We start from the raw sequence: 23,477 nt of genomic DNA on the forward strand, positions 1-23,477 counted from the left end.
AGTTATATGGGATCTTCTCACGTTGACGTAGATTATTAACCCATTTGTTGGCTCGTTGGTCTAGGGGTATGATTCTCGCTTCGGGTGCGAGAGGTCCCGGGTTCAAATCCCGGACGAGCCCAAAAGAACTTATTTGATGATGGCAAAGTCTGTTATTATTGGAGATAATTATGCGATTGTTAACAAAATTCTAATTACCCAATATAGTCAATTTATGTCCATATGAGTATTGAAACTGTTTAAAAAACAACCAAGCCCAGTAAGACAAAACAGGCAATTTGCCGACAAAGTCAAGAGCTACGCTGCATTCATTGTCTTGCCCAATTATATGGGATCTTGTCACGTTGACATAGATTTTTTAACCATTTGCTGGCTCGTTGGTCTAGGGGTATGATTCTCGCTTCGGGTGCGAGAGGTCCCGGGTTCAAATCCCGGACGAGCCCTGAAGTACTTATTTGATGATGGCAAAGGCTTTTACAATCAAGAGCTACGCACCTTAAATTCTCTTGCCGACAAATATGGGATCTTCTCACGTTGACATTGATTATTAACCCATTTGTTGGCTCGTTGGTCTAGGGGTATGATTCTCGCTTTGGGTGCGAGAGGTCCTGGGTTCAAATCCCGGACGAGCCCAAAAGAACTTATTTGATGATGGCAAAGTCTGTTATTATTGGAGATAAATATGCGATTGTTAACAAAATTCTAATTACCCAATATAGTCAATCTATGTCCATATGAGTATTGAAACTGTGTTTAAAAAACAACCAAGCCCAGTAAGACAAAACAGGCAATTTGCCGACAAAGTCAAGAGCTACGCTGCATTCATTGTCGTGCCCAGTTATATGGGATCTTGTCACGTTGACATTGATTATTAACCCATTTGTTGGCTCGTTGGTCTAGGGGTATAATTCTCGCTTTGGGTGCGAGAGGTCCTGGGTTCAAATCCCGGATGAGCCCAAAAGAACTTATTCAATGATGGCAAAGTCTGTTATTGTTGGAGATAAATATGTGATTGTTAACAAAATTCTAATTACCCAATATAGTCAATTTATGTCCATATGAGTATTGAAACTGTGTTTAAAAAAGAACCAAGCCCAGTAAGACAAAACAGGCAATTTGCCGACAAAGTCGAGAGCTACGCTGCCTAAATTCTCTTGCCGAGTTATATGGGATCTTCTCACGTTGACGTAGATTATTAAGCCATTTGATGGCTCGTTGGTCTAGGGGTATGATTCTCGCTTCGGGTGCGAGAGGTCCCGGGTTCAAATCCCGGACGAGCCCAATCAAACTTATTTGATGATGGCATAGTCTGTTACTAACGGATATAAATATGTGATTAACAAAATTGTAACAACCGAAATTAGTCAATCTATGTCCATATAAATATTGAAACTGTGTTTGAAAAATAAACCAAACCCAGTAGGACAAAAAAGGCAATTTGCTGACAAAGTCAAGAGCTACACTACTTAAATTCTCTTGCCGAGTTATATGGGATCTTCTCACGTTGACGTAGATTATTAACCCATTTGTTGGCTCGTTGGTCTAGGGGTATGATTCTCGCTTCGGGTGCGAGAGGTCCCGGGTTCAAATCCCGGACGAGCCCAAAAGAACTTATTTGATGATGGCAAAGTCTGTTATTATTGGAGATAAATATGCGATTGTTAACAAAATTCTAATTACCCAATATAGTCAATCTATGTCCATATGAGTATTGAAACTGTGTTTAAAAAAGAACCAAGCCCAGTAAGACAAAACAGGCAATTTGCCGACAAAGTCAAGAGCTACGCTGCATTCATTGTCGTGCCCAGTTATATGGGATCTTGTCACGTTGAAATAGATTTTTTAACCATTTGCTGGCTCGTTGGTCTAGGGGTATGATTCTCGCTTCGGGTGCGAGAGGTCCCGGGTTCAAATCCCGGACGAGCCCAAAAGAACTTATTTGATGATGGCAAAGTCTGTTATTATTGGAGATAATTATGCGATTGTTAACAAAATTCTAATTACCCAATATAGTCAATTTATGTCCATATGAGTATTGAAACTGTGTTTAAAAAAACAACCAAGCCCAGTAAGACAAAACAGGCAATTTGCCGACAAAGTCAAGAGCTACGCTGCATTCATTGTCGTGCCCAGTTATATGGGATCTTGTCACGTTGACATAGATTTTTTAACCATTTGCTGGCTCGTTGGTCTAGGGGTATGATTCTCGCTTCGGGTGCGAGAGGTCCCGGGTTCAAATCCCGGACGAGCCCTGAAGTACTTATTTGATGATGGCAAAGGCTTTTACAATCAAGAGCTACGCACCTTAAATTCTCTTGCCGACAAATATGGGATCTTCTCACGTTGACATTGATTATTAACCCATTTGTTGGCTCGTTGGTCTAGGGGTATGATTCTCGCTTTGGGTGCGAGAGGTCCCGGGTTCAAATCCCGGACGAGCCCAAAAGAACTTATTTGATGATGGCAAAGTCTGTTATTATTGGAGATAAATATGCGATTGTTAACAAAATTCTAATTACCCAATATAGTCAATCTATGTCCATATGAGTATTGAAACTGTGTTTAAAAAACAACCAAGCCCAGTAAGACAAAACAGGCAATTTGCCGACAAAGTCAAGAGCTACGCTGCATTCATTGTCGTGCCCAGTTATATGGGATCTTGTCACGTTGACATAGATTTTTTAACCATTTGCTGGCTCGTTGGTCTAGGGGTATGATTCTCGCTTCGGGTGCGAGAGGTCCCGGGTTCAAATCCCGGACGAGCCCAAAAGAACTTATTCAATGATGGCAAAGTCTGTTATTGTTGGAGATAAATATGCGATTGTTAACAAAATTCTAATTACCCAATATAGTCAATCTATGTCCATATGAGTATTGAAACTGTGTTTAAAAAAGAACCAAGCCCAGTAAGACAAAACAGGCAATTTGCCGACAAAGTCGAGAGCTACGCTGCCTAAATTCTCTTGCCGAGTTATATGGGATCTTCTCACGTTGACGTAGATTATTAAGCCATTTGATGGCTCGTTGGTCTAGGGGTATGATTCTCGCTTCGGGTGCGAGAGGTCCCGGGTTCAAATCCCGGACGAGCCCAATCAAACTTATTTGATGATGGCATAGTCTGTTACTAACGGATATAAATATGTGATTAACAAAATTGTAACAACCGAAATTAGTCAATCTATGTCCATATAAATATTGAAACTGTGTTTGAAAAATAAACCAAACCCAGTAGGACAAAAAAGGCAATTTGCTGACAAAGTCAAGAGCTACACTACTTAAATTCTCTTGCCGAGTTATATGGGATCTTCTCACGTTGACGTAGATTATTAACCCATTTGTTGGCTCGTTGGTCTAGGGGTATGATTCTCGCTTCGGGTGCGAGAGGTCCCGGGTTCAAATCCCGGACGAGCCCAAAAGAACTTATTTGATGATGGCAAAGTCTGTTATTATTGGAGATAATTATGCGATTGTTAACAAAATTCTAATTACCCAATATAGTCAATTTATGTCCATATGAGTATTGAAACTGTTTAAAAAACAACCAAGCCCAGTAAGACAAAACAGGCAATTTGCCGACAAAGTCAAGAGCTACGCTGCATTCATTGTCTTGCCCAATTATATGGGATCTTGTCACGTTGACATAGATTTTTTAACCATTTGCTGGCTCGTTGGTCTAGGGGTATGATTCTCGCTTCGGGTGCGAGAGGTCCCGGGTTCAAATCCCGGACGAGCCCAAAAGAACTTATTTGATGATGGCAAAGTCTGTTATTATTGGAGATAATTATGCGATTGTTAACAAAATTCTAATTACCCAATATAGTCAATTTATGTCCATATGAGTATTGAAACTGTTTAAAAAACAACCAAGCCCAGTAAGACAAAACAGGCAATTTGCCGACAAAGTCAAGAGCTACGCTGCATTCATTGTCGTGCCCAGTTATATGGGATCTTGTCACGTTGACATAGATTTTTTAACCATTTTCTGGCTCGTTGGTCTAGGGGTATGATTCTCGCTTCGGGTGCGAGAGGTCCCGGGTTCAAATCCCGGACGAGCCCTGAAGTACTTATTTGATGATGGCAAAGGCTTTTACAATCAAGAGCTACGCACCTTAAATTCTCTTGCCGACAAATATGGGATCTTCTCACGTTGACATTGATTATTAACCCATTTGTTGGCTCGTTGGTCTAGGGGTATGATTCTCGCTTTGGGTGCGAGAGGTCCCGGGTTCAAATCCCGGACGAGCCCAAAAGAACTTATTTGATGATGGCAAAGTCTGTTATTATTGGAGATAAATATGCGATTGTTAACAAAATTCTAATTACCCAATATAGTCAATCTATGTCCATATGAGTATTGAAACTGTGTTTAAAAAACAACCAAGCCCAGTAAGACAAAACAGGCAATTTGCCGACAAAGTCGAGAGCTACGCTGCCTAAATTCTCTTGCCGAGTTATATGGGATCTTCTCACGTTGACGTAGATTATTAAGCCATTTGATGGCTCGTTGGTCTAGGGGTATGATTCTCGCTTCGGGTGCGAGAGGTCCCGGGTTCAAATCCCGGACGAGCCCAATCAAACTTATTTGATGATGGCATAGTCTGTTACTAACGGATATAAATATGTGATTAACAAAATTGTAACAACCGAAATTAGTCAATCTATGTCCATATAAATATTGAAACTGTGTTTGAAAAAAAAACCAAACCCAGTAGGACAAAAAAGGCAATTTGCTGACAAAGTCAAGAGCTACACTACTTAAATTCTCTTGCCGAGTTATATGGGATCTTCTCATGTTGACGTAGATTATTAACCCATTTGTTGGCTCGTTGGTCTAGGGGTATGATTCTCGCTTCGGGTGCGAGAGGTCCCGGGTTCAAATCCCGGACGAGCCCAAAAGAACTTATTTGATGATGGCAAAGTCTGTTATTATTGGAGATAATTATGCGATTGTTAACAAAATTCTAATTACCCAATATAGTCAATTTATGTCCATATGAGTATTGAAACTGTTTAAAAAACAACCAAGCCCAGTAAGACAAAACAGGCAATTTGCCGACAAAGTCAAGAGCTACGCTGCATTCATTGTCTTGCCCAATTATATGGGATCTTGTCACGTTGACATAGATTTTTTAACCATTTGCTGGCTCGTTGGTCTAGGGGTATGATTCTCGCTTCGGGTGCGAGAGGTCCCGGGTTCAAATCCCGGACGAGCCCTGAAGTACTTATTTGATGATGGCAAAGGCTTTTACAATCAAGAGCTACGCACCTTAAATTCTCTTGCCGACAAATATGGGATCTTCTCACGTTGACATTGATTATTAACCCATTTGTTGGCTCGTTGGTCTAGGGGTATGATTCTCGCTTTGGGTGCGAGAGGTCCTGGGTTCAAATCCCGGACGAGCCCAAAAGAACTTATTTGATGATGGCAAAGTCTGTTATTATTGGAGATAAATATGCGATTGTTAACAAAATTCTAATTACCCAATATAGTCAATCTATGTCCATATGAGTATTGAAACTGTGTTTAAAAAACAACCAAGCCCAGTAAGACAAAACAGGCAATTTGCCGACAAAGTCAAGAGCTACGCTGCATTCATTGTCGTGCCCAGTTATATGGGATCTTGTCACGTTGACATTGATTATTAACCCATTTGTTGGCTCGTTGGTCTAGGGGTATAATTCTCGCTTTGGGTGCGAGAGGTCCTGGGTTCAAATCCCGGATGAGCCCAAAAGAACTTATTCAATGATGGCAAAGTCTGTTATTGTTGGAGATAAATATGTGATTGTTAACAAAATTCTAATTACCCAATATAGTCAATTTATGTCCATATGAGTATTGAAACTGTGTTTAAAAAAGAACCAAGCCCAGTAAGACAAAACAGGCAATTTGCCGACAAAGTCGAGAGCTACGCTGCCTAAATTCTCTTGCCGAGTTATATGGGATCTTCTCACGTTGACGTAGATTATTAAGCCATTTGATGGCTCGTTGGTCTAGGGGTATGATTCTCGCTTCGGGTGCGAGAGGTCCCGGGTTCAAATCCCGGACGAGCCCAATCAAACTTATTTGATGATGGCATAGTCTGTTACTAACGGATATAAATATGTGATTAACAAAATTGTAACAACCGAAATTAGTCAATCTATGTCCATATAAATATTGAAACTGTGTTTGAAAAATAAACCAAACCCAGTAGGACAAAAAAGGCAATTTGCTGACAAAGTCAAGAGCTACACTACTTAAATTCTCTTGCCGAGTTATATGGGATCTTCTCACGTTGACGTAGATTATTAACCCATTTGTTGGCTCGTTGGTCTAGGGGTATGATTCTCGCTTCGGGTGCGAGAGGTCCCGGGTTCAAATCCCGGACGAGCCCAAAAGAACTTATTTGATGATGGCAAAGTCTGTTATTATTGGAGATAAATATGCGATTGTTAACAAAATTCTAATTACCCAATATAGTCAATCTATGTCCATATGAGTATTGAAACTGTGTTTAAAAAAGAACCAAGCCCAGTAAGACAAAACAGGCAATTTGCCGACAAAGTCAAGAGCTACGCTGCATTCATTGTCGTGCCCAGTTATATGGGATCTTGTCACGTTGAAATAGATTTTTTAACCATTTGCTGGCTCGTTGGTCTAGGGGTATGATTCTCGCTTCGGGTGCGAGAGGTCCCGGGTTCAAATCCCGGACGAGCCCAAAAGAACTTATTTGATGATGGCAAAGTCTGTTATTATTGGAGATAATTATGCGATTGTTAACAAAATTCTAATTACCCAATATAGTCAATTTATGTCCATATGAGTATTGAAACTGTGTTTAAAAAAACAACCAAGCCCAGTAAGACAAAACAGGCAATTTGCCGACAAAGTCAAGAGCTACGCTGCATTCATTGTCGTGCCCAGTTATATGGGATCTTGTCACGTTGACATAGATTTTTTAACCATTTGCTGGCTCGTTGGTCTAGGGGTATGATTCTCGCTTCGGGTGCGAGAGGTCCCGGGTTCAAATCCCGGACGAGCCCTGAAGTACTTATTTGATGATGGCAAAGGCTTTTACAATCAAGAGCTACGCACCTTAAATTCTCTTGCCGACAAATATGGGATCTTCTCACGTTGACATTGATTATTAACCCATTTGTTGGCTCGTTGGTCTAGGGGTATGATTCTCGCTTTGGGTGCGAGAGGTCCCGGGTTCAAATCCCGGACGAGCCCAAAAGAACTTATTTGATGATGGCAAAGTCTGTTATTATTGGAGATAAATATGCGATTGTTAACAAAATTCTAATTACCCAATATAGTCAATCTATGTCCATATGAGTATTGAAACTGTGTTTAAAAAACAACCAAGCCCAGTAAGACAAAACAGGCAATTTGCCGACAAAGTCAAGAGCTACGCTGCATTCATTGTCGTGCCCAGTTATATGGGATCTTGTCACGTTGACATAGATTTTTTAACCATTTGCTGGCTCGTTGGTCTAGGGGTATGATTCTCGCTTCGGGTGCGAGAGGTCCCGGGTTCAAATCCCGGACGAGCCCAAAAGAACTTATTCAATGATGGCAAAGTCTGTTATTGTTGGAGATAAATATGCGATTGTTAACAAAATTCTAATTACCCAATATAGTCAATCTATGTCCATATGAGTATTGAAACTGTGTTTAAAAAAGAACCAAGCCCAGTAAGACAAAACAGGCAATTTGCCGACAAAGTCGAGAGCTACGCTGCCTAAATTCTCTTGCCGAGTTATATGGGATCTTCTCACGTTGACGTAGATTATTAAGCCATTTGATGGCTCGTTGGTCTAGGGGTATGATTCTCGCTTCGGGTGCGAGAGGTCCCGGGTTCAAATCCCGGACGAGCCCAATCAAACTTATTTGATGATGGCATAGTCTGTTACTAACGGATATAAATATGTGATTAACAAAATTGTAACAACCGAAATTAGTCAATCTATGTCCATATAAATATTGAAACTGTGTTTGAAAAATAAACCAAACCCAGTAGGACAAAAAAGGCAATTTGCTGACAAAGTCAAGAGCTACACTACTTAAATTCTCTTGCCGAGTTATATGGGATCTTCTCACGTTGACGTAGATTATTAACCCATTTGTTGGCTCGTTGGTCTAGGGGTATGATTCTCGCTTCGGGTGCGAGAGGTCCCGGGTTCAAATCCCGGACGAGCCCAAAAGAACTTATTTGATGATGGCAAAGTCTGTTATTATTGGAGATAATTATGCGATTGTTAACAAAATTCTAATTACCCAATATAGTCAATTTATGTCCATATGAGTATTGAAACTGTTTAAAAAACAACCAAGCCCAGTAAGACAAAACAGGCAATTTGCCGACAAAGTCAAGAGCTACGCTGCATTCATTGTCTTGCCCAATTATATGGGATCTTGTCACGTTGACATAGATTTTTTAACCATTTGCTGGCTCGTTGGTCTAGGGGTATGATTCTCGCTTCGGGTGCGAGAGGTCCCGGGTTCAAATCCCGGACGAGCCCTGAAGTACTTATTTGATGATGGCAAAGGCTTTTACAATCAAGAGCTACGCACCTTAAATTCTCTTGCCGACAAATATGGGATCTTCTCACGTTGACATTGATTATTAACCCATTTGTTGGCTCGTTGGTCTAGGGGTATGATTCTCGCTTTGGGTGCGAGAGGTCCCGGGTTCAAATCCCGGACGAGCCCAATCAAACTTATTTGATGATGGCATAGTCTGTTACTAACGGATATAAATATGTGATTAACAAAATTGTAACAACCGAAATTAGTCAATCTATGTCCATATAAATATTGAAACTGTGTTTGAAAAATAAACCAAACCCAGTAGGACAAAAAAGGCAATTTGCTGACAAAGTCAAGAGCTACACTACTTAAATTCTCTTGCCGAGTTATATGGGATCTTCTCACGTTGACGTAGATTATTAACCCATTTGTTGGCTCGTTGGTCTAGGGGTATGATTCTCGCTTCGGGTGCGAGAGGTCCCGGGTTCAAATCCCGGACGAGCCCAAAAGAACTTATTTGATGATGGCAAAGTCTGTTATTATTGGAGATAATTATGCGATTGTTAACAAAATTCTAATTACCCAATATAGTCAATTTATGTCCATATGAGTATTGAAACTGTTTAAAAAACAACCAAGCCCAGTAAGACAAAACAGGCAATTTGCCGACAAAGTCAAGAGCTACGCTGCATTCATTGTCTTGCCCAATTATATGGGATCTTGTCACGTTGACATAGATTTTTTAACCATTTGCTGGCTCGTTGGTCTAGGGGTATGATTCTCGCTTCGGGTGCGAGAGGTCCCGGGTTCAAATCCCGGATGAGCCCAAAAGAACTTATTCAATGATGGCAAAGTCTGTTATTGTTGGAGATAAATATGCGATTGTTAACAAAATTCTAATTACCCAATATAGTCAATTTATGTCCATATGAGTATTGAAACTGTGTTTAAAAAAGAACCAAGCCCAGTAAGACAAAACAGGCAATTTGCCGACAAAGTCGAGAGCTACGCTGCCTAAATTCTCTTGCCGAGTTATATGGGATCTTCTCACGTTGACGTAGATTATTAAGCCATTTGATGGCTCGTTGGTCTAGGGGTATGATTCTCGCTTCGGGTGCGAGAGGTCCCGGGTTCAAATCCCGGACGAGCCCAATCAAACTTATTTGATGATGGCATAGTCTGTTACTAACGGATATAAATATGTGATTAACAAAATTGTAACAACCGAAATTAGTCAATCTATGTCCATATAAATATTGAAACTGTGTTTGAAAAATAAACCAAACCCAGTAGGACAAAAAAGGCAATTTGCTGACAAAGTCAAGAGCTACACTACTTAAATTCTCTTGCCGAGTTATATGGGATCTTCTCACGTTGACGTAGATTATTAACCCATTTGTTGGCTCGTTGGTCTAGGGGTATGATTCTCGCTTCGGGTGCGAGAGGTCCCGGGTTCAAATCCCGGACGAGCCCAAAAGAACTTATTTGATGACGGCAAAGTCTGTTATTATTGGAGATAATTATGCGATTGTTAACAAAATTCTAATTACCCAATATAGTCAATTTATGTCCATATGAGTATTGAAACTGTTTAAAAAACAACCAAGCCCAGTAAGACAAAACAGGCAATTTGCCGACAAAGTCAAGAGCTACGCTGCATTCATTGTCTTGCCCAATTATATGGGATCTTGTCACGTTGACATAGATTTTTTAACCATTTGCTGGCTCGTTGGTCTAGGGGTATGATTCTCGCTTCGGGTGCGAGAGGTCCCGGGTTCAAATCCCGGACGAGCCCTGAAGTACTTATTTGATGATGGCAAAGGCTTTTACAATCAAGAGCTACGCACCTTAAATTCTCTTGCCGACAAATATGGGATCTTCTCACGTTGACATTGATTATTAACCCATTTGTTGGCTCGTTGGTCTAGGGGTATGATTCTCGCTTTGGGTGCGAGAGGTCCCGGGTTCAAATCCCGGACGAGCCCAAAAGAACTTATTTGATGATGGCAAAGTCTGTTATTATTGGAGATAATTATGCGATTGTTAACAAAATTCTAATTACCCAATATAGTCAATTTATGTCCATATGAGTATTGAAACTGTTTAAAAAACAACCAAGCCCAGTAAGACAAAACAGGCAATTTGCCGACAAAGTCAAGAGCTACGCTGCATTCATTGTCTTGCCAAATTATATGGGATCTTGTCACGTTGACATAGATTTTTTAACCATTTGCTGGCTCGTTGGTCTAGGGGTATGATTCTCGCTTTGGGTGCGAGAGGTCCCGGGTTCAAATCCCGGACGAGCCCAAAAGAACTTATTTGATGATGGCAAAGTCTGTTATTATTGGAGATAAATATGCGATTGTTAACAAAATTCTAATTACCCAATATAGTCAATCTATGTCCATATGAGTATTGAAACTGTGTTTAAAAAACAACCAAGCCCAGTAAGACAAAACAGGCAATTTGCCGACAAAGTCGAGAGCTACGCTGCCTAAATTCTCTTGCCGAGTTATATGGGATCTTCTCACGTTGACGTAGATTATTAAGCCATTTGATGGCTCGTTGGTCTAGGGGTATGATTCTCGCTTCGGGTGCGAGAGGTCCCGGGTTCAAATCCCGGACGAGCCCTGAAGTACTTATTTGATGATGGCAAAGGCTTTTACAATCAAGAGCTACGCACCTTAAATTCTCTTGCCGACAAATATGGGATCTTCTCACATTGACATTGATTATTAACCCATTTGTTGGCTCGTTGGTCTAGGGGTATGATTCTCGCTTTGGGTGCGAGAGGTCCCGGGTTCAAATCCCGGACGAGCCTAAAAGAACTTATTCGATGATGGCAAAGTCTGTTATTGTTGGAGATAAATATGCGATTGTTAACAAAATTCTAATTACCCAATATAGTCAATCTATGTCCATATGAGTATTGAAACTGTGTTTAAAAAAGAACCAAGCCCAGTAAGACAAAACAGGCAATTTGCCGACAAAGTCGAGAGCTACGCTGCCTAAATTCTCTTGCCGAGTTATATGGGATCTTCTCACGTTGACGTAGATTATTAAGCCATTTGATGGCTCGTTGGTCTAGGGGTATGATTCTCGCTTTGGGTGCGAGAGGTCCCGGGTTCAAATCCCGGACGAGCCCAAAAGAACTTATTTGATGATGGCAAAGTCTGTTATTATTGGAGATAAATATGCGATTGTTAACAAAATTCTAATTACCCAATATAGTCAATCTATGTCCATATGAGTATTGAAACTGTGTTTAAAAAACAACCAAGCCCAGTAAGACAAAACAGGCAATTTGCCGACAAAGTCAAGAGCTACGCTGCATTCATTGTCGTGCCCAGTTATATGGGATCTTGTCACGTTGACATAGATTTTTTAACCATTTGCTGGCTCGTTGGTCTAGGGGTATGATTCTCGCTTCGGGTGCGAGAGGTCCCGGGTTCAAATCCCGGACGAGCCCAAAAGAACTTATTCAATGATGGCAAAGTCTGTTATTGTTGGAGATAAATATGCGATTGTTAACAAAATTCTAATTACCCAATATAGTCAATCTATGTCCATATGAGTATTGAAACTGTGTTTAAAAAAGAACCAAGCCCAGTAAGACAAAACAGGCAATTTGCCGACAAAGTCGAGAGCTACGCTGCCTAAATTCTCTTGCCGAGTTATATGGGATCTTCTCACGTTGACGTAGATTATTAAGCCATTTGATGGCTCGTTGGTCTAGGGGTATGATTCTCGCTTCGGGTGCGAGAGGTCCCGGGTTCAAATCCCGGACGAGCCCAATCAAACTTATTTGATGATGGCATAGTCTGTTACTAACGGATATAAATATGTGATTAACAAAATTGTAACAACCGAAATTAGTCAATCTATGTCCATATAAATATTGAAACTGTGTTTGAAAAATAAACCAAACCCAGTAGGACAAAAAAGGCAATTTGCTGACAAAGTCAAGAGCTACACTACTTAAATTCTCTTGCCGAGTTATATGGGATCTTCTCACGTTGACGTAGATTATTAACCCATTTGTTGGCTCGTTGGTCTAGGGGTATGATTCTCGCTTCGGGTGCGAGAGGTCCCGGGTTCAAATCCCGGACGAGCCCAAAAGAACTTATTTGATGATGGCAAAGTCTGTTATTATTGGAGATAAATATGCGATTGTTAACAAAATTCTAATTACCCAATATAGTCAATCTATGTCCATATGAGTATTGAAACTGTGTTTAAAAAAGAACCAAGCCCAGTAAGACAAAACAGGCAATTTGCCGACAAAGTCAAGAGCTACGCTGCATTCATTGTCGTGCCCAGTTATATGGGATCTTGTCACGTTGAAATAGATTTTTTAACCATTTGCTGGCTCGTTGGTCTAGGGGTATGATTCTCGCTTCGGGTGCGAGAGGTCCCGGGTTCAAATCCCGGACGAGCCCAAAAGAACTTATTTGATGATGGCAAAGTCTGTTATTATTGGAGATAATTATGCGATTGTTAACAAAATTCTAATTACCCAATATAGTCAATTTATGTCCATATGAGTATTGAAACTGTGTTTAAAAAAACAACCAAGCCCAGTAAGACAAAACAGGCAATTTGCCGACAAAGTCAAGAGCTACGCTGCATTCATTGTCGTGCCCAGTTATATGGGATCTTGTCACGTTGACATAGATTTTTTAACCATTTGCTGGCTCGTTGGTCTAGGGGTATGATTCTCGCTTCGGGTGCGAGAGGTCCCGGGTTCAAATCCCGGACGAGCCCTGAAGTACTTATTTGATGATGGCAAAGGCTTTTACAATCAAGAGCTACGCACCTTAAATTCTCTTGCCGACAAATATGGGATCTTCTCACGTTGACATTGATTATTAACCCATTTGTTGGCTCGTTGGTCTAGGGGTATGATTCTCGCTTTGGGTGCGAGAGGTCCCGGGTTCAAATCCCGGACGAGCCCAAAAGAACTTATTTGATGATGGCAAAGTCTGTTATTATTGGAGATAAATATGCGATTGTTAACAAAATTCTAATTACCCAATATAGTCAATCTATGTCCATATGAGTATTGAAACTGTGTTTAAAAAACAACCAAGCCCAGTAAGACAAAACAGGCAATTTGCCGACAAAGTCAAGAGCTACGCTGCATTCATTGTCGTGCCCAGTTATATGGGATCTTGTCACGTTGACATAGATTTTTTAACCATTTGCTGGCTCGTTGGTCTAGGGGTATGATTCTCGCTTCGGGTGCGAGAGGTCCCGGGTTCAAATCCCGGACGAGCCCAAAAGAACTTATTCAATGATGGCAAAGTCTGTTATTGTTGGAGATAAATATGCGATTGTTAACAAAATTCTAATTACCCAATATAGTCAATCTATGTCCATATGAGTATTGAAACTGTGTTTAAAAAAGAACCAAGCCCAGTAAGACAAAACAGGCAATTTGCCGACAAAGTCGAGAGCTACGCTGCCTAAATTCTCTTGCCGAGTTATATGGGATCTTCTCACGTTGACGTAGATTATTAAGCCATTTGATGGCTCGTTGGTCTAGGGGTATGATTCTCGCTTCGGGTGCGAGAGGTCCCGGGTTCAAATCCCGGACGAGCCCAATCAAACTTATTTGATGATGGCATAGTCTGTTACTAACGGATATAAATATGTGATTAACAAAATTGTAACAACCGAAATTAGTCAATCTATGTCCATATAAATATTGAAACTGTGTTTGAAAAATAAACCAAACCCAGTAGGACAAAAAAGGCAATTTGCTGACAAAGTCAAGAGCTACACTACTTAAATTCTCTTGCCGAGTTATATGGGATCTTCTCACGTTGACGTAGATTATTAACCCATTTGTTGGCTCGTTGGTCTAGGGGTATGATTCTCGCTTCGGGTGCGAGAGGTCCCGGGTTCAAATCCCGGACGAGCCCAAAAGAACTTATTTGATGATGGCAAAGTCTGTTATTATTGGAGATAATTATGCGATTGTTAACAAAATTCTAATTACCCAATATAGTCAATTTATGTCCATATGAGTATTGAAACTGTTTAAAAAACAACCAAGCCCAGTAAGACAAAACAGGCAATTTGCCGACAAAGTCAAGAGCTACGCTGCATTCATTGTCTTGCCCAATTATATGGGATCTTGTCACGTTGACATAGATTTTTTAACCATTTGCTGGCTCGTTGGTCTAGGGGTATGATTCTCGCTTCGGGTGCGAGAGGTCCCGGGTTCAAATCCCGGACGAGCCCTGAAGTACTTATTTGATGATGGCAAAGGCTTTTACAATCAAGAGCTACGCACCTTAAATTCTCTTGCCGACAAATATGGGATCTTCTCACGTTGACATTGATTATTAACCCATTTGTTGGCTCGTTGGTCTAGGGGTATGATTCTCGCTTTGGGTGCGAGAGGTCCCGGGTTCAAATCCCGGACGAGCCCAATCAAACTTATTTGATGATGGCATAGTCTGTTACTAACGGATATAAATATGTGATTAACAAAATTGTAACAACCGAAATTAGTCAATCTATGTCCATATAAATATTGAAACTGTGTTTGAAAAATAAACCAAACCCAGTAGGACAAAAAAGGCAATTTGCTGACAAAGTCAAGAGCTACACTACTTAAATTCTCTTGCCGAGTTATATGGGATCTTCTCACGTTGACGTAGATTATTAACCCATTTGTTGGCTCGTTGGTCTAGGGGTATGATTCTCGCTTCGGGTGCGAGAGGTCCCGGGTTCAAATCCCGGACGAGCCCAAAAGAACTTATTTGATGATGGCAAAGTCTGTTATTATTGGAGATAATTATGCGATTGTTAACAAAATTCTAATTACCCAATATAGTCAATTTATGTCCATATGAGTATTGAAACTGTTTAAAAAACAACCAAGCCCAGTAAGACAAAACAGGCAATTTGCCGACAAAGTCAAGAGCTACGCTGCATTCATTGTCTTGCCCAATTATATGGGATCTTGTCACGTTGACATAGATTTTTTAACCATTTGCTGGCTCGTTGGTCTAGGGGTATGATTCTCGCTTCGGGTGCGAGAGGTCCCGGGTTCAAATCCCGGATGAGCCCAAAAGAACTTATTCAATGATGGCAAAGTCTGTTATTGTTGGAGATAAATATGCGATTGTTAACAAAATTCTAATTACCCAATATAGTCAATTTATGTCCATATGAGTATTGAAACTGTGTTTAAAAAAGAACCAAGCCCAGTAAGACAAAACAGGCAATTTGCCGACAAAGTCGAGAGCTACGCTGCCTAAATTCTCTTGCCGAGTTATATGGGATCTTCTCACGTTGACGTAGATTATTAAGCCATTTGATGGCTCGTTGGTCTAGGGGTATGATTCTCGCTTCGGGTGCGAGAGGTCCCGGGTTCAAATCCCGGACGAGCCCAATCAAACTTATTTGATGATGGCATAGTCTGTTACTAACGGATATAAATATGTGATTAACAAAATTGTAACAACCGAAATTAGTCAATCTATGTCCATATAAATATTGAAACTGTGTTTGAAAAATAAACCAAACCCAGTAGGACAAAAAAGGCAATTTGCTGACAAAGTCAAGAGCTACACTACTTAAATTCTCTTGCCGAGTTATATGGGATCTTCTCACGTTGACGTAGATTATTAACCCATTTGTTGGCTCGTTGGTCTAGGGGTATGATTCTCGCTTCGGGTGCGAGAGGTCCCGGGTTCAAATCCCGGACGAGCCCAAAAGAACTTATTTGATGACGGCAAAGTCTGTTATTATTGGAGATAATTATGCGATTGTTAACAAAATTCTAATTACCCAATATAGTCAATTTATGTCCATATGAGTATTGAAACTGTTTAAAAAACAACCAAGCCCAGTAAGACAAAACAGGCAATTTGCCGACAAAGTCAAGAGCTACGCTGCATTCATTGTCTTGCCCAATTATATGGGATCTTGTCACGTTGACATAGATTTTTTAACCATTTGCTGGCTCGTTGGTCTAGGGGTATGATTCTCGCTTCGGGTGCGAGAGGTCCCGGGTTCAAATCCCGGACGAGCCCTGAAGTACTTATTTGATGATGGCAAAGGCTTTTACAATCAAGAGCTACGCACCTTAAATTCTCTTGCCGACAAATATGGGATCTTCTCACGTTGACATTGATTATTAACCCATTTGTTGGCTCGTTGGTCTAGGGGTATGATTCTCGCTTTGGGTGCGAGAGGTCCCGGGTTCAAATCCCGGACGAGCCCAAAAGAACTTATTTGATGATGGCAAAGTCTGTTATTATTGGAGATAATTATGCGATTGTTAACAAAATTCTAATTACCCAATATAGTCAATTTATGTCCATATGAGTATTGAAACTGTTTAAAAAACAACCAAGCCCAGTAAGACAAAACAGGCAATTTGCCGACAAAGTCAAGAGCTACGCTGCATTCATTGTCTTGCCAAATTATATGGGATCTTGTCACGTTGACATAGATTTTTTAACCATTTGCTGGCTCGTTGGTCTAGGGGTATGATTCTCGCTTTGGGTGCGAGAGGTCCCGGGTTCAAATCCCGGACGAGCCCAAAAGAACTTATTTGATGATGGCAAAGTCTGTTATTATTGGAGATAAATATGCGATTGTTAACAAAATTCTAATTACCCAATATAGTCAATCTATGTCCATATGAGTATTGAAACTGTGTTTAAAAAACAACCAAGCCCAGTAAGACAAAACAGGCAATTTGCCGACAAAGTCGAGAGCTACGCTGCCTAAATTCTCTTGCCGAGTTATATGGGATCTTCTCACGTTGACGTAGATTATTAAGCCATTTGATGGCTCGTTGGTCTAGGGGTATGATTCTCGCTTCGGGTGCGAGAGGTCCCGGGTTCAAATCCCGGACGAGCCCTGAAGTACTTATTTGATGATGGCAAAGGCTTTTACAATCAAGAGCTACGCACCTTAAATTCTCTTGCCGACAAATATGGGATCTTCTCACATTGACATTGATTATTAACCCATTTGTTGGCTCGTTGGTCTAGGGGTATGATTCTCGCTTTGGGTGCGAGAGGTCCCGGGTTCAAATCCCGGACGAGCCTAAAAGAACTTATTCGATGATGGCAAAGTCTGTTATTGTTGGAGATAAATATGCGATTGTTAACAAAATTCTAATTACCCAATATAGTCAATCTATGTCCATATGAGTATTGAAACTGTGTTTAAAAAAGAACCAAGCCCAGTAAGACAAAACAGGCAATTTGCCGACAAAGTCGAGAGCTACGCTGCCTAAATTCTCTTGCCGAGTTATATGGGATCTTCTCACGTTGACGTAGATTATTAAGCCATTTGATGGCTCGTTGGTCTAGGGGTATGATTCTCGCTTTGGGTGCGAGAGGTCCCGGGTTCAAATCCCGGACGAGCCCAAAAGAACTTATTTGATGATGGCAAAGTCTGTTATTATTGGAGATAAATATGCGATTGTTAACAAAATTCTAATTACCCAATATAGTCAATCTATGTCCATATGAGTATTGAAACTGTGTTTAAAAAACAACCAAGCCCAGTAAGACAAAACAGGCAATTTGCCGACAAAGTCAAGAGCTACGCTGCATTCATTGTCGTGCCCAGTTATATGGGATCTTGTCACGTTGACATAGATTTTTTAACCATTTGCTGGCTCGTTGGTCTAGGGGTATGATTCTCGCTTCGGGTGCGAGAGGTCCCGGGTTCAAATCCCGGACGAGCCCAAAAGAACTTATTCAATGATGGCAAAGTCTGTTATTGTTGGAGATAAATATGCGATTGTTAACAAAATTCTAATTACCCAATATAGTCAATCTATGTCCATATGAGTATTGAAACTGTGTTTAAAAAAGAACCAAGCCCAGTAAGACAAAACAGGCAATTTGCCGACAAAGTCGAGAGCTACGCTGCCTAAATTCTCTTGCCGAGTTATATGGGATCTTCTCACGTTGACGTAGATTATTAAGCCATTTGATGGCTCGTTGGTCTAGGGGTATGATTCTCGCTTCGGGTGCGAGAGGTCCCGGGTTCAAATCCCGGACGAGCCCAATCAAACTTATTTGATGATGGCATAGTCTGTTACTAACGGATATAAATATGTGATTAACAAAATTGTAACAACCGAAATTAGTCAATCTATGTCCATATAAATATTGAAACTGTGTTTGAAAAATAAACCAAACCCAGTAGGACAAAAAAGGCAATTTGCTGACAAAGTCAAGAGCTACACTACTTAAATTCTCTTGCCGAGTTATATGGGATCTTCTCACGTTGACGTAGATTATTAACCCATTTGTTGGCTCGTTGGTCTAGGGGTATGATTCTCGCTTCGGGTGCGAGAGGTCCCGGGTTCAAATCCCGGACGAGCCCAAAAGAACTTATTTGATGATGGCAAAGTCTGTTATTATTGGAGATAATTATGCGATTGTTAACAAAATTCTAATTACCCAATATAGTCAATTTATGTCCATATGAGTATTGAAACTGTTTAAAAAACAACCAAGCCCAGTAAGACAAAACAGGCAATTTGCCGACAAAGTCAAGAGCTACGCTGCATTCATTGTCTTGCCCAATTATATGGGATCTTGTCACGTTGACATAGATTTTTTAACCATTTGCTGGCTCGTTGGTCTAGGGGTATGATTCTCGCTTCGGGTGCGAGAGGTCCCGGGTTCAAATCCCGGACGAGCCCTGAAGTACTTATTTGATGATGGCAAAGGCTTTTACAATCAAGAGCTACGCACCTTAAATTCTCTTGCCGACAAATATGGGATCTTCTCACGTTGACATTGATTATTAACCCATTTGTTGGCTCGTTGGTCTAGGGGTATGATTCTCGCTTTGGGTGCGAGAGGTCCCGGGTTCAAATCCCGGACGAGCCCAAAAGAACTTATTTGATGATGGCAAAGTCTGTTATTATTGGAGATAAATATGCGATTGTTAACAAAATTCTAATTACCCAATATAGTTAATCTATGTCCATATGAGTATTGAAACTGTGTTTAAAAAACAACCAAGCCCAGTAAGACAAAAAAGGCAATTTGCCGACAAAGTCAAGAGCTACGCTGCATTCATTGTCGTGCCCAGTTATATGGGATCTTGTCACGTTGACATAGATTTTTTAACCATTTGCTGGCTCGTTGGTCTAGGGGTATGATTCTCGCTTCGGGTGCGAGAGGTCCCGGGTTCAAATCCCGGATGAGCCCAAAAGAACTTATTCAATGATGGCAAAGTCTGTTATTGTTGGAGATAAATATGCGATTGTTAACAAAATTCTAATTACCCAATATAGTCAATTTATGTCCATATGAGTATTGAAACTGTGTTTAAAAAAGAACCAAGCCCAGTAAGACAAAACAGGCAATTTGCCGACAAAGTCGACAGCTACGCTGCCTAAATTCTCTTGCCGAGTTATATGGGATCTTCTCACGTTGACGTAGATTATTAAGCCATTTGATGGCTCGTTGGTCTAGGGGTATGATTCTCGCTTCGGGTGCGAGAGGTCCCGGGTTCAAATCCCGGACGAGCCCAATCAAACTTATTTGATGATGGCATAGTCTGTTACTAACGGATATAAGTATGTGATTAACAAAATTGTAACAACCGAAATTAGTCAATCTATGTCCATATAAATATTGAAACTGTGTTTGAAAAATAAACCAAACCCAGTAGGACAAAAAAGGCAATTTGCTGACAAAGTCAAGAGCTACACTACTTAAATTCTCTTGCCGAGTTATATGGGATCTTCTCACGTTGACGTAGATTATTAACCCATTTGTTGGCTCGTTGGTCTAGGGGTATGATTCTCGCTTCGGGTGCGAGAGGTCCCGGGTTCAAATCCCGGACGAGCCCAAAAGAACTTATTTGATGATGGCAAAGTCTGTTATTATTGGAGATAATTATGCGATTGTTAACAAAATTCTAATTACCCAATATAGTCAATTTATGTCCATATGAGTATTGAAACTGTTTAAAAAACAACCAAGCCCAGTAAGACAAAACAGGCAATTTGCCGACAAAGTCAAGAGCTACGCTGCATTCATTGTCTTGCCCAATTATATGGGATCTTGTCACGTTGACATAGATTTTTTAACCATTTGCTGGCTCGTTGGTCTAGGGGTATGATTCTCGCTTCGGGTGCGAGAGGTCCCGGGTTCAAATCCCGGACGAGCCCTGAAGTACTTATTTGATGATGGCAAAGGCTTTTACAATCAAGAGCTACGCACCTTAAATTCTCTTGCCGACAAATATGGGATCTTCTCACGTTGACATTGATTATTAACCCATTTGTTGGCTCGTTGGTCTAGGGGTATGATTCTCGCTTTGGGTGCGAGAGGTCCCGGGTTCAAATCCCGGACGAGCCTAAAAGAACTTATTCGATGATGGCAAAGTCTGTTATTGTTGGAGATAAATATGCGATTGTTAACAAAATTCTAATTACCCAATATAGTCAATCTATGTCCATATGAGTATTGAAACTGTGTTTAAAAAAGAACCAAGCCCAGTAAGACAAAACAGGCAATTTGCCGACAAAGTCGAGAGCTACGCTGCCTAAATTCTCTTGCCGAGTTATATGGGATCTTCTCACGTTGACGTAGATTATTAAGCCATTTGATGGCTCGTTGGTCTAGGGGTATGATTCTCGCTTTGGGTGCGAGAGGTCCCGGGTTCAAATCCCGGACGAGCCCAAAAGAACTTATTTGATGATGGCAAAGTCTGTTATTATTGGAGATAAATATGCGATTGTTAACAAAATTCTAATTACCCAATATAGTCAATCTATGTCCATATGAGTATTGAAACTGTGTTTAAAAAACAACCAAGCCCAGTAAGACAAAACAGGCAATTTGCCGACAAAGTCAAGAGCTACGCTGCATTCATTGTCGTGCCCAGTTATATGGGATCTTGTCACGTTGACATAGATTTTTTAACCATTTGCTGGCTCGTTGGTCTAGGGGTATGATTCTCGCTTCGGGTGCGAGAGGTCCCGGGTTCAAATCCCGGACGAGCCCAAAAGAACTTATTCAATGATGGCAAAGTCTGTTATTGTTGGAGATAAATATGCGATTGTTAACAAAATTCTAATTACCCAATATAGTCAATCTATGTCCATATGAGTATTGAAACTGTGTTTAAAAAAGAACCAAGCCCAGTAAGACAAAACAGGCAATTTGCCGACAAAGTCGAGAGCTACGCTGCCTAAATTCTCTTGCCGAGTTATATGGGATCTTCTCACGTTGACGTAGATTATTAAGCCATTTGATGGCTCGTTGGTCTAGGGGTATGATTCTCGCTTCGGGTGCGAGAGGTCCCGGGTTCAAATCCCGGACGAGCCCAATCAAACTTATTTGATGATGGCATAGTCTGTTACTAACGGATATAAATATGTGATTAACAAAATTGTAACAACCGAAATTAGTCAATCTATGTCCATATAAATATTGAAACTGTGTTTGAAAAATAAACCAAACCCAGTAGGACAAAAAAGGCAATTTGCTGACAAAGTCAAGAGCTACACTACTTAAATTCTCTTGCCGAGTTATATGGGATCTTCTCACGTTGACGTAGATTATTAACCCATTTGTTGGCTCGTTGGTCTAGGGGTATGATTCTCGCTTCGGGTGCGAGAGGTCCCGGGTTCAAATCCCGGACGAGCCCAAAAGAACTTATTTGATGATGGCAAAGTCTGTTATTATTGGAGATAATTATGCGATTGTTAACAAAATTCTAATTACCCAATATAGTCAATTTATGTCCATATGAGTATTGAAACTGTTTAAAAAACAACCAAGCCCAGTAAGACAAAACAGGCAATTTGCCGACAAAGTCAAGAGCTACGCTGCATTTATTGTCTTGCCCAATTATATGGGATCTTGTCACGTTGACATAGATTTTTTAACCATTTGCTGGCTCGTTGGTCTAGGGGTATGATTCTCGCTTCGGGTGCGAGAGGTCCCGGGTTCAAATCCCGGACGAGCCCTGAAGTACTTATTTGATGATGGCAAAGGCTTTTACAATCAAGAGCTACGCACCTTAAATTCTCTTGCCGACAAATATGGGATCTTCTCACGTTGACATTGATTATTAACCCATTTGTGTGCTCGTTGGTCTAGGGGTATGATTCTCGCTTTGGGTGCGAGAGGTCCCGGGTTCAAATCCCGGACGAGCCCAAAAGAACTTATTTGATGATGGCAAAGTCTGTTATTATTGGAGATAAATATGCGATTGTTAACAAAATTCTAATTACCCAATATAGTCAATCTATGTCCATATGAGTATTGAAACTGTGTTTAAAAAACAACCAAGCCCAGTAAGACAAAACAGGCAATTAGCCGACAAAGTCAAGAGCTACGCTGCATTCATTGTCGTGCCCAGTTATATGGGATCTTGTCACGTTGACATAGATTTTTTAACCATTTGCTGGCTCGTTGGTCTAGGGGTATGATTCTCGCTTCGGGTGCGAGAGGTCCCGGGTTCAAATCCCGGATGAGCCCAAAAGAACTTATTCAATGATGGCAAAGTCTGTTATTGTTGGAGATAAATATGCGATTGTTAACAAAATTCTAATTACCCAATATAGTCAATTTATGTCCATATGAGTATTGAAACTGTGTTTAAAAAAGAACCAAGCCCAGTAAGACAAAACAGGCAATTTGCCGACAAAGTCGAGAGCTACGCTGCCTAAATTCTCTTGCCGAGTTATATGGGATCTTCTCACGTTGACGTAGATTATTAAGCCATTTGATGGCTCGTTGGTCTAGGGGTATGATTCTCGCTTCGGGTGCGAGAGGTCCCGGGTTCAAATCCCGGACGAGCCCAATCAAACTTATTTGATGATGGCATAGTCTGTTACTAACGGATATAAATATGTGATTAACAAAATTGTAACAACCGAAATTAGTCAATCTATGTCCATATAAATATTGAAACTGTGTTTGAAAAATAAACCAAACCCAGTAGGACAAAA

General features: G+C 40.7%; 74 non-coding genes across 74 annotated transcripts; all 74 read left to right on the forward strand.

Moving 5' to 3' along the window:
* The first annotated feature begins 49 nt into the window (after window positions 1-49).
* Window positions 50-121, forward strand: trnap-cgg (transfer RNA proline (anticodon CGG)). The gene has a single exon. It is a non-coding gene; the product is annotated as a tRNA-Pro (tRNA).
* Window positions 122-371: 250 nt separating this feature from the next.
* On the forward strand, window positions 372-443 carry trnap-cgg (transfer RNA proline (anticodon CGG)). The gene has a single exon. It is a non-coding gene; the product is annotated as a tRNA-Pro (tRNA).
* A 766-nt stretch (window positions 444-1,209) lies between these two features.
* On the forward strand, window positions 1,210-1,281 carry trnap-cgg (transfer RNA proline (anticodon CGG)). Its single transcript has one exon. It is a non-coding gene; the product is annotated as a tRNA-Pro (tRNA).
* Window positions 1,282-1,531: 250 nt separating this feature from the next.
* On the forward strand, window positions 1,532-1,603 carry trnap-cgg (transfer RNA proline (anticodon CGG)). Its single transcript has one exon. It is a non-coding gene; the product is annotated as a tRNA-Pro (tRNA).
* A 252-nt stretch (window positions 1,604-1,855) lies between these two features.
* trnap-cgg (transfer RNA proline (anticodon CGG)) lies at window positions 1,856-1,927 on the forward strand. Its single transcript has one exon. It is a non-coding gene; the product is annotated as a tRNA-Pro (tRNA).
* Window positions 1,928-2,180: 253 nt separating this feature from the next.
* trnap-cgg (transfer RNA proline (anticodon CGG)) lies at window positions 2,181-2,252 on the forward strand. The gene has a single exon. It is a non-coding gene; the product is annotated as a tRNA-Pro (tRNA).
* Window positions 2,253-2,370: 118 nt separating this feature from the next.
* trnap-ugg (transfer RNA proline (anticodon UGG)) lies at window positions 2,371-2,442 on the forward strand. The gene has a single exon. It is a non-coding gene; the product is annotated as a tRNA-Pro (tRNA).
* Window positions 2,443-2,694: 252 nt separating this feature from the next.
* On the forward strand, window positions 2,695-2,766 carry trnap-cgg (transfer RNA proline (anticodon CGG)). Its single transcript has one exon. It is a non-coding gene; the product is annotated as a tRNA-Pro (tRNA).
* Window positions 2,767-3,018: 252 nt separating this feature from the next.
* trnap-cgg (transfer RNA proline (anticodon CGG)) lies at window positions 3,019-3,090 on the forward strand. The gene has a single exon. It is a non-coding gene; the product is annotated as a tRNA-Pro (tRNA).
* Window positions 3,091-3,340: 250 nt separating this feature from the next.
* Window positions 3,341-3,412, forward strand: trnap-cgg (transfer RNA proline (anticodon CGG)). Its single transcript has one exon. It is a non-coding gene; the product is annotated as a tRNA-Pro (tRNA).
* A 250-nt stretch (window positions 3,413-3,662) lies between these two features.
* On the forward strand, window positions 3,663-3,734 carry trnap-cgg (transfer RNA proline (anticodon CGG)). The gene has a single exon. It is a non-coding gene; the product is annotated as a tRNA-Pro (tRNA).
* Window positions 3,735-3,984: 250 nt separating this feature from the next.
* Window positions 3,985-4,056, forward strand: trnap-cgg (transfer RNA proline (anticodon CGG)). Its single transcript has one exon. It is a non-coding gene; the product is annotated as a tRNA-Pro (tRNA).
* A 118-nt stretch (window positions 4,057-4,174) lies between these two features.
* On the forward strand, window positions 4,175-4,246 carry trnap-ugg (transfer RNA proline (anticodon UGG)). The gene has a single exon. It is a non-coding gene; the product is annotated as a tRNA-Pro (tRNA).
* Window positions 4,247-4,498: 252 nt separating this feature from the next.
* trnap-cgg (transfer RNA proline (anticodon CGG)) lies at window positions 4,499-4,570 on the forward strand. Its single transcript has one exon. It is a non-coding gene; the product is annotated as a tRNA-Pro (tRNA).
* A 250-nt stretch (window positions 4,571-4,820) lies between these two features.
* Window positions 4,821-4,892, forward strand: trnap-cgg (transfer RNA proline (anticodon CGG)). Its single transcript has one exon. It is a non-coding gene; the product is annotated as a tRNA-Pro (tRNA).
* Window positions 4,893-5,142: 250 nt separating this feature from the next.
* trnap-cgg (transfer RNA proline (anticodon CGG)) lies at window positions 5,143-5,214 on the forward strand. The gene has a single exon. It is a non-coding gene; the product is annotated as a tRNA-Pro (tRNA).
* A 766-nt stretch (window positions 5,215-5,980) lies between these two features.
* trnap-cgg (transfer RNA proline (anticodon CGG)) lies at window positions 5,981-6,052 on the forward strand. The gene has a single exon. It is a non-coding gene; the product is annotated as a tRNA-Pro (tRNA).
* Window positions 6,053-6,302: 250 nt separating this feature from the next.
* trnap-cgg (transfer RNA proline (anticodon CGG)) lies at window positions 6,303-6,374 on the forward strand. Its single transcript has one exon. It is a non-coding gene; the product is annotated as a tRNA-Pro (tRNA).
* Window positions 6,375-6,626: 252 nt separating this feature from the next.
* trnap-cgg (transfer RNA proline (anticodon CGG)) lies at window positions 6,627-6,698 on the forward strand. Its single transcript has one exon. It is a non-coding gene; the product is annotated as a tRNA-Pro (tRNA).
* A 253-nt stretch (window positions 6,699-6,951) lies between these two features.
* Window positions 6,952-7,023, forward strand: trnap-cgg (transfer RNA proline (anticodon CGG)). The gene has a single exon. It is a non-coding gene; the product is annotated as a tRNA-Pro (tRNA).
* A 118-nt stretch (window positions 7,024-7,141) lies between these two features.
* On the forward strand, window positions 7,142-7,213 carry trnap-ugg (transfer RNA proline (anticodon UGG)). The gene has a single exon. It is a non-coding gene; the product is annotated as a tRNA-Pro (tRNA).
* Window positions 7,214-7,465: 252 nt separating this feature from the next.
* trnap-cgg (transfer RNA proline (anticodon CGG)) lies at window positions 7,466-7,537 on the forward strand. The gene has a single exon. It is a non-coding gene; the product is annotated as a tRNA-Pro (tRNA).
* A 252-nt stretch (window positions 7,538-7,789) lies between these two features.
* Window positions 7,790-7,861, forward strand: trnap-cgg (transfer RNA proline (anticodon CGG)). The gene has a single exon. It is a non-coding gene; the product is annotated as a tRNA-Pro (tRNA).
* Window positions 7,862-8,111: 250 nt separating this feature from the next.
* trnap-cgg (transfer RNA proline (anticodon CGG)) lies at window positions 8,112-8,183 on the forward strand. Its single transcript has one exon. It is a non-coding gene; the product is annotated as a tRNA-Pro (tRNA).
* Window positions 8,184-8,433: 250 nt separating this feature from the next.
* Window positions 8,434-8,505, forward strand: trnap-cgg (transfer RNA proline (anticodon CGG)). The gene has a single exon. It is a non-coding gene; the product is annotated as a tRNA-Pro (tRNA).
* Window positions 8,506-8,623: 118 nt separating this feature from the next.
* trnap-ugg (transfer RNA proline (anticodon UGG)) lies at window positions 8,624-8,695 on the forward strand. The gene has a single exon. It is a non-coding gene; the product is annotated as a tRNA-Pro (tRNA).
* A 250-nt stretch (window positions 8,696-8,945) lies between these two features.
* Window positions 8,946-9,017, forward strand: trnap-cgg (transfer RNA proline (anticodon CGG)). Its single transcript has one exon. It is a non-coding gene; the product is annotated as a tRNA-Pro (tRNA).
* A 250-nt stretch (window positions 9,018-9,267) lies between these two features.
* On the forward strand, window positions 9,268-9,339 carry trnap-cgg (transfer RNA proline (anticodon CGG)). Its single transcript has one exon. It is a non-coding gene; the product is annotated as a tRNA-Pro (tRNA).
* Window positions 9,340-9,591: 252 nt separating this feature from the next.
* trnap-cgg (transfer RNA proline (anticodon CGG)) lies at window positions 9,592-9,663 on the forward strand. The gene has a single exon. It is a non-coding gene; the product is annotated as a tRNA-Pro (tRNA).
* A 250-nt stretch (window positions 9,664-9,913) lies between these two features.
* trnap-cgg (transfer RNA proline (anticodon CGG)) lies at window positions 9,914-9,985 on the forward strand. Its single transcript has one exon. It is a non-coding gene; the product is annotated as a tRNA-Pro (tRNA).
* Window positions 9,986-10,235: 250 nt separating this feature from the next.
* Window positions 10,236-10,307, forward strand: trnap-cgg (transfer RNA proline (anticodon CGG)). Its single transcript has one exon. It is a non-coding gene; the product is annotated as a tRNA-Pro (tRNA).
* Window positions 10,308-10,425: 118 nt separating this feature from the next.
* trnap-ugg (transfer RNA proline (anticodon UGG)) lies at window positions 10,426-10,497 on the forward strand. Its single transcript has one exon. It is a non-coding gene; the product is annotated as a tRNA-Pro (tRNA).
* A 250-nt stretch (window positions 10,498-10,747) lies between these two features.
* Window positions 10,748-10,819, forward strand: trnap-ugg (transfer RNA proline (anticodon UGG)). Its single transcript has one exon. It is a non-coding gene; the product is annotated as a tRNA-Pro (tRNA).
* Window positions 10,820-11,071: 252 nt separating this feature from the next.
* trnap-cgg (transfer RNA proline (anticodon CGG)) lies at window positions 11,072-11,143 on the forward strand. Its single transcript has one exon. It is a non-coding gene; the product is annotated as a tRNA-Pro (tRNA).
* A 118-nt stretch (window positions 11,144-11,261) lies between these two features.
* trnap-ugg (transfer RNA proline (anticodon UGG)) lies at window positions 11,262-11,333 on the forward strand. Its single transcript has one exon. It is a non-coding gene; the product is annotated as a tRNA-Pro (tRNA).
* A 252-nt stretch (window positions 11,334-11,585) lies between these two features.
* Window positions 11,586-11,657, forward strand: trnap-ugg (transfer RNA proline (anticodon UGG)). Its single transcript has one exon. It is a non-coding gene; the product is annotated as a tRNA-Pro (tRNA).
* Window positions 11,658-11,909: 252 nt separating this feature from the next.
* On the forward strand, window positions 11,910-11,981 carry trnap-cgg (transfer RNA proline (anticodon CGG)). Its single transcript has one exon. It is a non-coding gene; the product is annotated as a tRNA-Pro (tRNA).
* Window positions 11,982-12,233: 252 nt separating this feature from the next.
* Window positions 12,234-12,305, forward strand: trnap-cgg (transfer RNA proline (anticodon CGG)). Its single transcript has one exon. It is a non-coding gene; the product is annotated as a tRNA-Pro (tRNA).
* Window positions 12,306-12,555: 250 nt separating this feature from the next.
* trnap-cgg (transfer RNA proline (anticodon CGG)) lies at window positions 12,556-12,627 on the forward strand. Its single transcript has one exon. It is a non-coding gene; the product is annotated as a tRNA-Pro (tRNA).
* Window positions 12,628-12,879: 252 nt separating this feature from the next.
* On the forward strand, window positions 12,880-12,951 carry trnap-cgg (transfer RNA proline (anticodon CGG)). The gene has a single exon. It is a non-coding gene; the product is annotated as a tRNA-Pro (tRNA).
* A 253-nt stretch (window positions 12,952-13,204) lies between these two features.
* On the forward strand, window positions 13,205-13,276 carry trnap-cgg (transfer RNA proline (anticodon CGG)). Its single transcript has one exon. It is a non-coding gene; the product is annotated as a tRNA-Pro (tRNA).
* Window positions 13,277-13,394: 118 nt separating this feature from the next.
* Window positions 13,395-13,466, forward strand: trnap-ugg (transfer RNA proline (anticodon UGG)). The gene has a single exon. It is a non-coding gene; the product is annotated as a tRNA-Pro (tRNA).
* Window positions 13,467-13,718: 252 nt separating this feature from the next.
* trnap-cgg (transfer RNA proline (anticodon CGG)) lies at window positions 13,719-13,790 on the forward strand. Its single transcript has one exon. It is a non-coding gene; the product is annotated as a tRNA-Pro (tRNA).
* A 252-nt stretch (window positions 13,791-14,042) lies between these two features.
* On the forward strand, window positions 14,043-14,114 carry trnap-cgg (transfer RNA proline (anticodon CGG)). Its single transcript has one exon. It is a non-coding gene; the product is annotated as a tRNA-Pro (tRNA).
* Window positions 14,115-14,364: 250 nt separating this feature from the next.
* trnap-cgg (transfer RNA proline (anticodon CGG)) lies at window positions 14,365-14,436 on the forward strand. The gene has a single exon. It is a non-coding gene; the product is annotated as a tRNA-Pro (tRNA).
* Window positions 14,437-14,686: 250 nt separating this feature from the next.
* On the forward strand, window positions 14,687-14,758 carry trnap-cgg (transfer RNA proline (anticodon CGG)). The gene has a single exon. It is a non-coding gene; the product is annotated as a tRNA-Pro (tRNA).
* A 118-nt stretch (window positions 14,759-14,876) lies between these two features.
* trnap-ugg (transfer RNA proline (anticodon UGG)) lies at window positions 14,877-14,948 on the forward strand. The gene has a single exon. It is a non-coding gene; the product is annotated as a tRNA-Pro (tRNA).
* A 250-nt stretch (window positions 14,949-15,198) lies between these two features.
* Window positions 15,199-15,270, forward strand: trnap-cgg (transfer RNA proline (anticodon CGG)). The gene has a single exon. It is a non-coding gene; the product is annotated as a tRNA-Pro (tRNA).
* Window positions 15,271-15,520: 250 nt separating this feature from the next.
* Window positions 15,521-15,592, forward strand: trnap-cgg (transfer RNA proline (anticodon CGG)). Its single transcript has one exon. It is a non-coding gene; the product is annotated as a tRNA-Pro (tRNA).
* Window positions 15,593-15,844: 252 nt separating this feature from the next.
* Window positions 15,845-15,916, forward strand: trnap-cgg (transfer RNA proline (anticodon CGG)). The gene has a single exon. It is a non-coding gene; the product is annotated as a tRNA-Pro (tRNA).
* Window positions 15,917-16,166: 250 nt separating this feature from the next.
* Window positions 16,167-16,238, forward strand: trnap-cgg (transfer RNA proline (anticodon CGG)). The gene has a single exon. It is a non-coding gene; the product is annotated as a tRNA-Pro (tRNA).
* Window positions 16,239-16,488: 250 nt separating this feature from the next.
* Window positions 16,489-16,560, forward strand: trnap-cgg (transfer RNA proline (anticodon CGG)). The gene has a single exon. It is a non-coding gene; the product is annotated as a tRNA-Pro (tRNA).
* Window positions 16,561-16,678: 118 nt separating this feature from the next.
* Window positions 16,679-16,750, forward strand: trnap-ugg (transfer RNA proline (anticodon UGG)). Its single transcript has one exon. It is a non-coding gene; the product is annotated as a tRNA-Pro (tRNA).
* Window positions 16,751-17,000: 250 nt separating this feature from the next.
* Window positions 17,001-17,072, forward strand: trnap-ugg (transfer RNA proline (anticodon UGG)). Its single transcript has one exon. It is a non-coding gene; the product is annotated as a tRNA-Pro (tRNA).
* A 252-nt stretch (window positions 17,073-17,324) lies between these two features.
* Window positions 17,325-17,396, forward strand: trnap-cgg (transfer RNA proline (anticodon CGG)). The gene has a single exon. It is a non-coding gene; the product is annotated as a tRNA-Pro (tRNA).
* Window positions 17,397-17,514: 118 nt separating this feature from the next.
* Window positions 17,515-17,586, forward strand: trnap-ugg (transfer RNA proline (anticodon UGG)). The gene has a single exon. It is a non-coding gene; the product is annotated as a tRNA-Pro (tRNA).
* Window positions 17,587-17,838: 252 nt separating this feature from the next.
* On the forward strand, window positions 17,839-17,910 carry trnap-ugg (transfer RNA proline (anticodon UGG)). Its single transcript has one exon. It is a non-coding gene; the product is annotated as a tRNA-Pro (tRNA).
* A 252-nt stretch (window positions 17,911-18,162) lies between these two features.
* On the forward strand, window positions 18,163-18,234 carry trnap-cgg (transfer RNA proline (anticodon CGG)). The gene has a single exon. It is a non-coding gene; the product is annotated as a tRNA-Pro (tRNA).
* Window positions 18,235-18,486: 252 nt separating this feature from the next.
* On the forward strand, window positions 18,487-18,558 carry trnap-cgg (transfer RNA proline (anticodon CGG)). Its single transcript has one exon. It is a non-coding gene; the product is annotated as a tRNA-Pro (tRNA).
* A 250-nt stretch (window positions 18,559-18,808) lies between these two features.
* Window positions 18,809-18,880, forward strand: trnap-cgg (transfer RNA proline (anticodon CGG)). The gene has a single exon. It is a non-coding gene; the product is annotated as a tRNA-Pro (tRNA).
* Window positions 18,881-19,130: 250 nt separating this feature from the next.
* On the forward strand, window positions 19,131-19,202 carry trnap-cgg (transfer RNA proline (anticodon CGG)). Its single transcript has one exon. It is a non-coding gene; the product is annotated as a tRNA-Pro (tRNA).
* Window positions 19,203-19,320: 118 nt separating this feature from the next.
* On the forward strand, window positions 19,321-19,392 carry trnap-ugg (transfer RNA proline (anticodon UGG)). Its single transcript has one exon. It is a non-coding gene; the product is annotated as a tRNA-Pro (tRNA).
* A 252-nt stretch (window positions 19,393-19,644) lies between these two features.
* On the forward strand, window positions 19,645-19,716 carry trnap-cgg (transfer RNA proline (anticodon CGG)). The gene has a single exon. It is a non-coding gene; the product is annotated as a tRNA-Pro (tRNA).
* A 252-nt stretch (window positions 19,717-19,968) lies between these two features.
* On the forward strand, window positions 19,969-20,040 carry trnap-cgg (transfer RNA proline (anticodon CGG)). The gene has a single exon. It is a non-coding gene; the product is annotated as a tRNA-Pro (tRNA).
* A 250-nt stretch (window positions 20,041-20,290) lies between these two features.
* trnap-cgg (transfer RNA proline (anticodon CGG)) lies at window positions 20,291-20,362 on the forward strand. Its single transcript has one exon. It is a non-coding gene; the product is annotated as a tRNA-Pro (tRNA).
* Window positions 20,363-20,612: 250 nt separating this feature from the next.
* On the forward strand, window positions 20,613-20,684 carry trnap-cgg (transfer RNA proline (anticodon CGG)). Its single transcript has one exon. It is a non-coding gene; the product is annotated as a tRNA-Pro (tRNA).
* Window positions 20,685-20,802: 118 nt separating this feature from the next.
* Window positions 20,803-20,874, forward strand: trnap-ugg (transfer RNA proline (anticodon UGG)). Its single transcript has one exon. It is a non-coding gene; the product is annotated as a tRNA-Pro (tRNA).
* Window positions 20,875-21,126: 252 nt separating this feature from the next.
* On the forward strand, window positions 21,127-21,198 carry trnap-ugg (transfer RNA proline (anticodon UGG)). The gene has a single exon. It is a non-coding gene; the product is annotated as a tRNA-Pro (tRNA).
* A 252-nt stretch (window positions 21,199-21,450) lies between these two features.
* Window positions 21,451-21,522, forward strand: trnap-cgg (transfer RNA proline (anticodon CGG)). The gene has a single exon. It is a non-coding gene; the product is annotated as a tRNA-Pro (tRNA).
* Window positions 21,523-21,774: 252 nt separating this feature from the next.
* trnap-cgg (transfer RNA proline (anticodon CGG)) lies at window positions 21,775-21,846 on the forward strand. The gene has a single exon. It is a non-coding gene; the product is annotated as a tRNA-Pro (tRNA).
* Window positions 21,847-22,096: 250 nt separating this feature from the next.
* Window positions 22,097-22,168, forward strand: trnap-cgg (transfer RNA proline (anticodon CGG)). Its single transcript has one exon. It is a non-coding gene; the product is annotated as a tRNA-Pro (tRNA).
* Window positions 22,169-22,418: 250 nt separating this feature from the next.
* Window positions 22,419-22,490, forward strand: trnap-cgg (transfer RNA proline (anticodon CGG)). Its single transcript has one exon. It is a non-coding gene; the product is annotated as a tRNA-Pro (tRNA).
* A 442-nt stretch (window positions 22,491-22,932) lies between these two features.
* Window positions 22,933-23,004, forward strand: trnap-cgg (transfer RNA proline (anticodon CGG)). The gene has a single exon. It is a non-coding gene; the product is annotated as a tRNA-Pro (tRNA).
* Window positions 23,005-23,256: 252 nt separating this feature from the next.
* Window positions 23,257-23,328, forward strand: trnap-cgg (transfer RNA proline (anticodon CGG)). Its single transcript has one exon. It is a non-coding gene; the product is annotated as a tRNA-Pro (tRNA).
* The last annotated feature ends 149 nt before the right edge of the window (window positions 23,329-23,477 follow it).

The sequence above is a fragment of the Pungitius pungitius genome, chromosome 2 (assembly GCF_949316345.1).
Source record: "Pungitius pungitius chromosome 2, fPunPun2.1, whole genome shotgun sequence".
In the NCBI taxonomy this organism is placed as follows: Eukaryota; Metazoa; Chordata; class Actinopteri; order Perciformes; family Gasterosteidae; genus Pungitius; species Pungitius pungitius.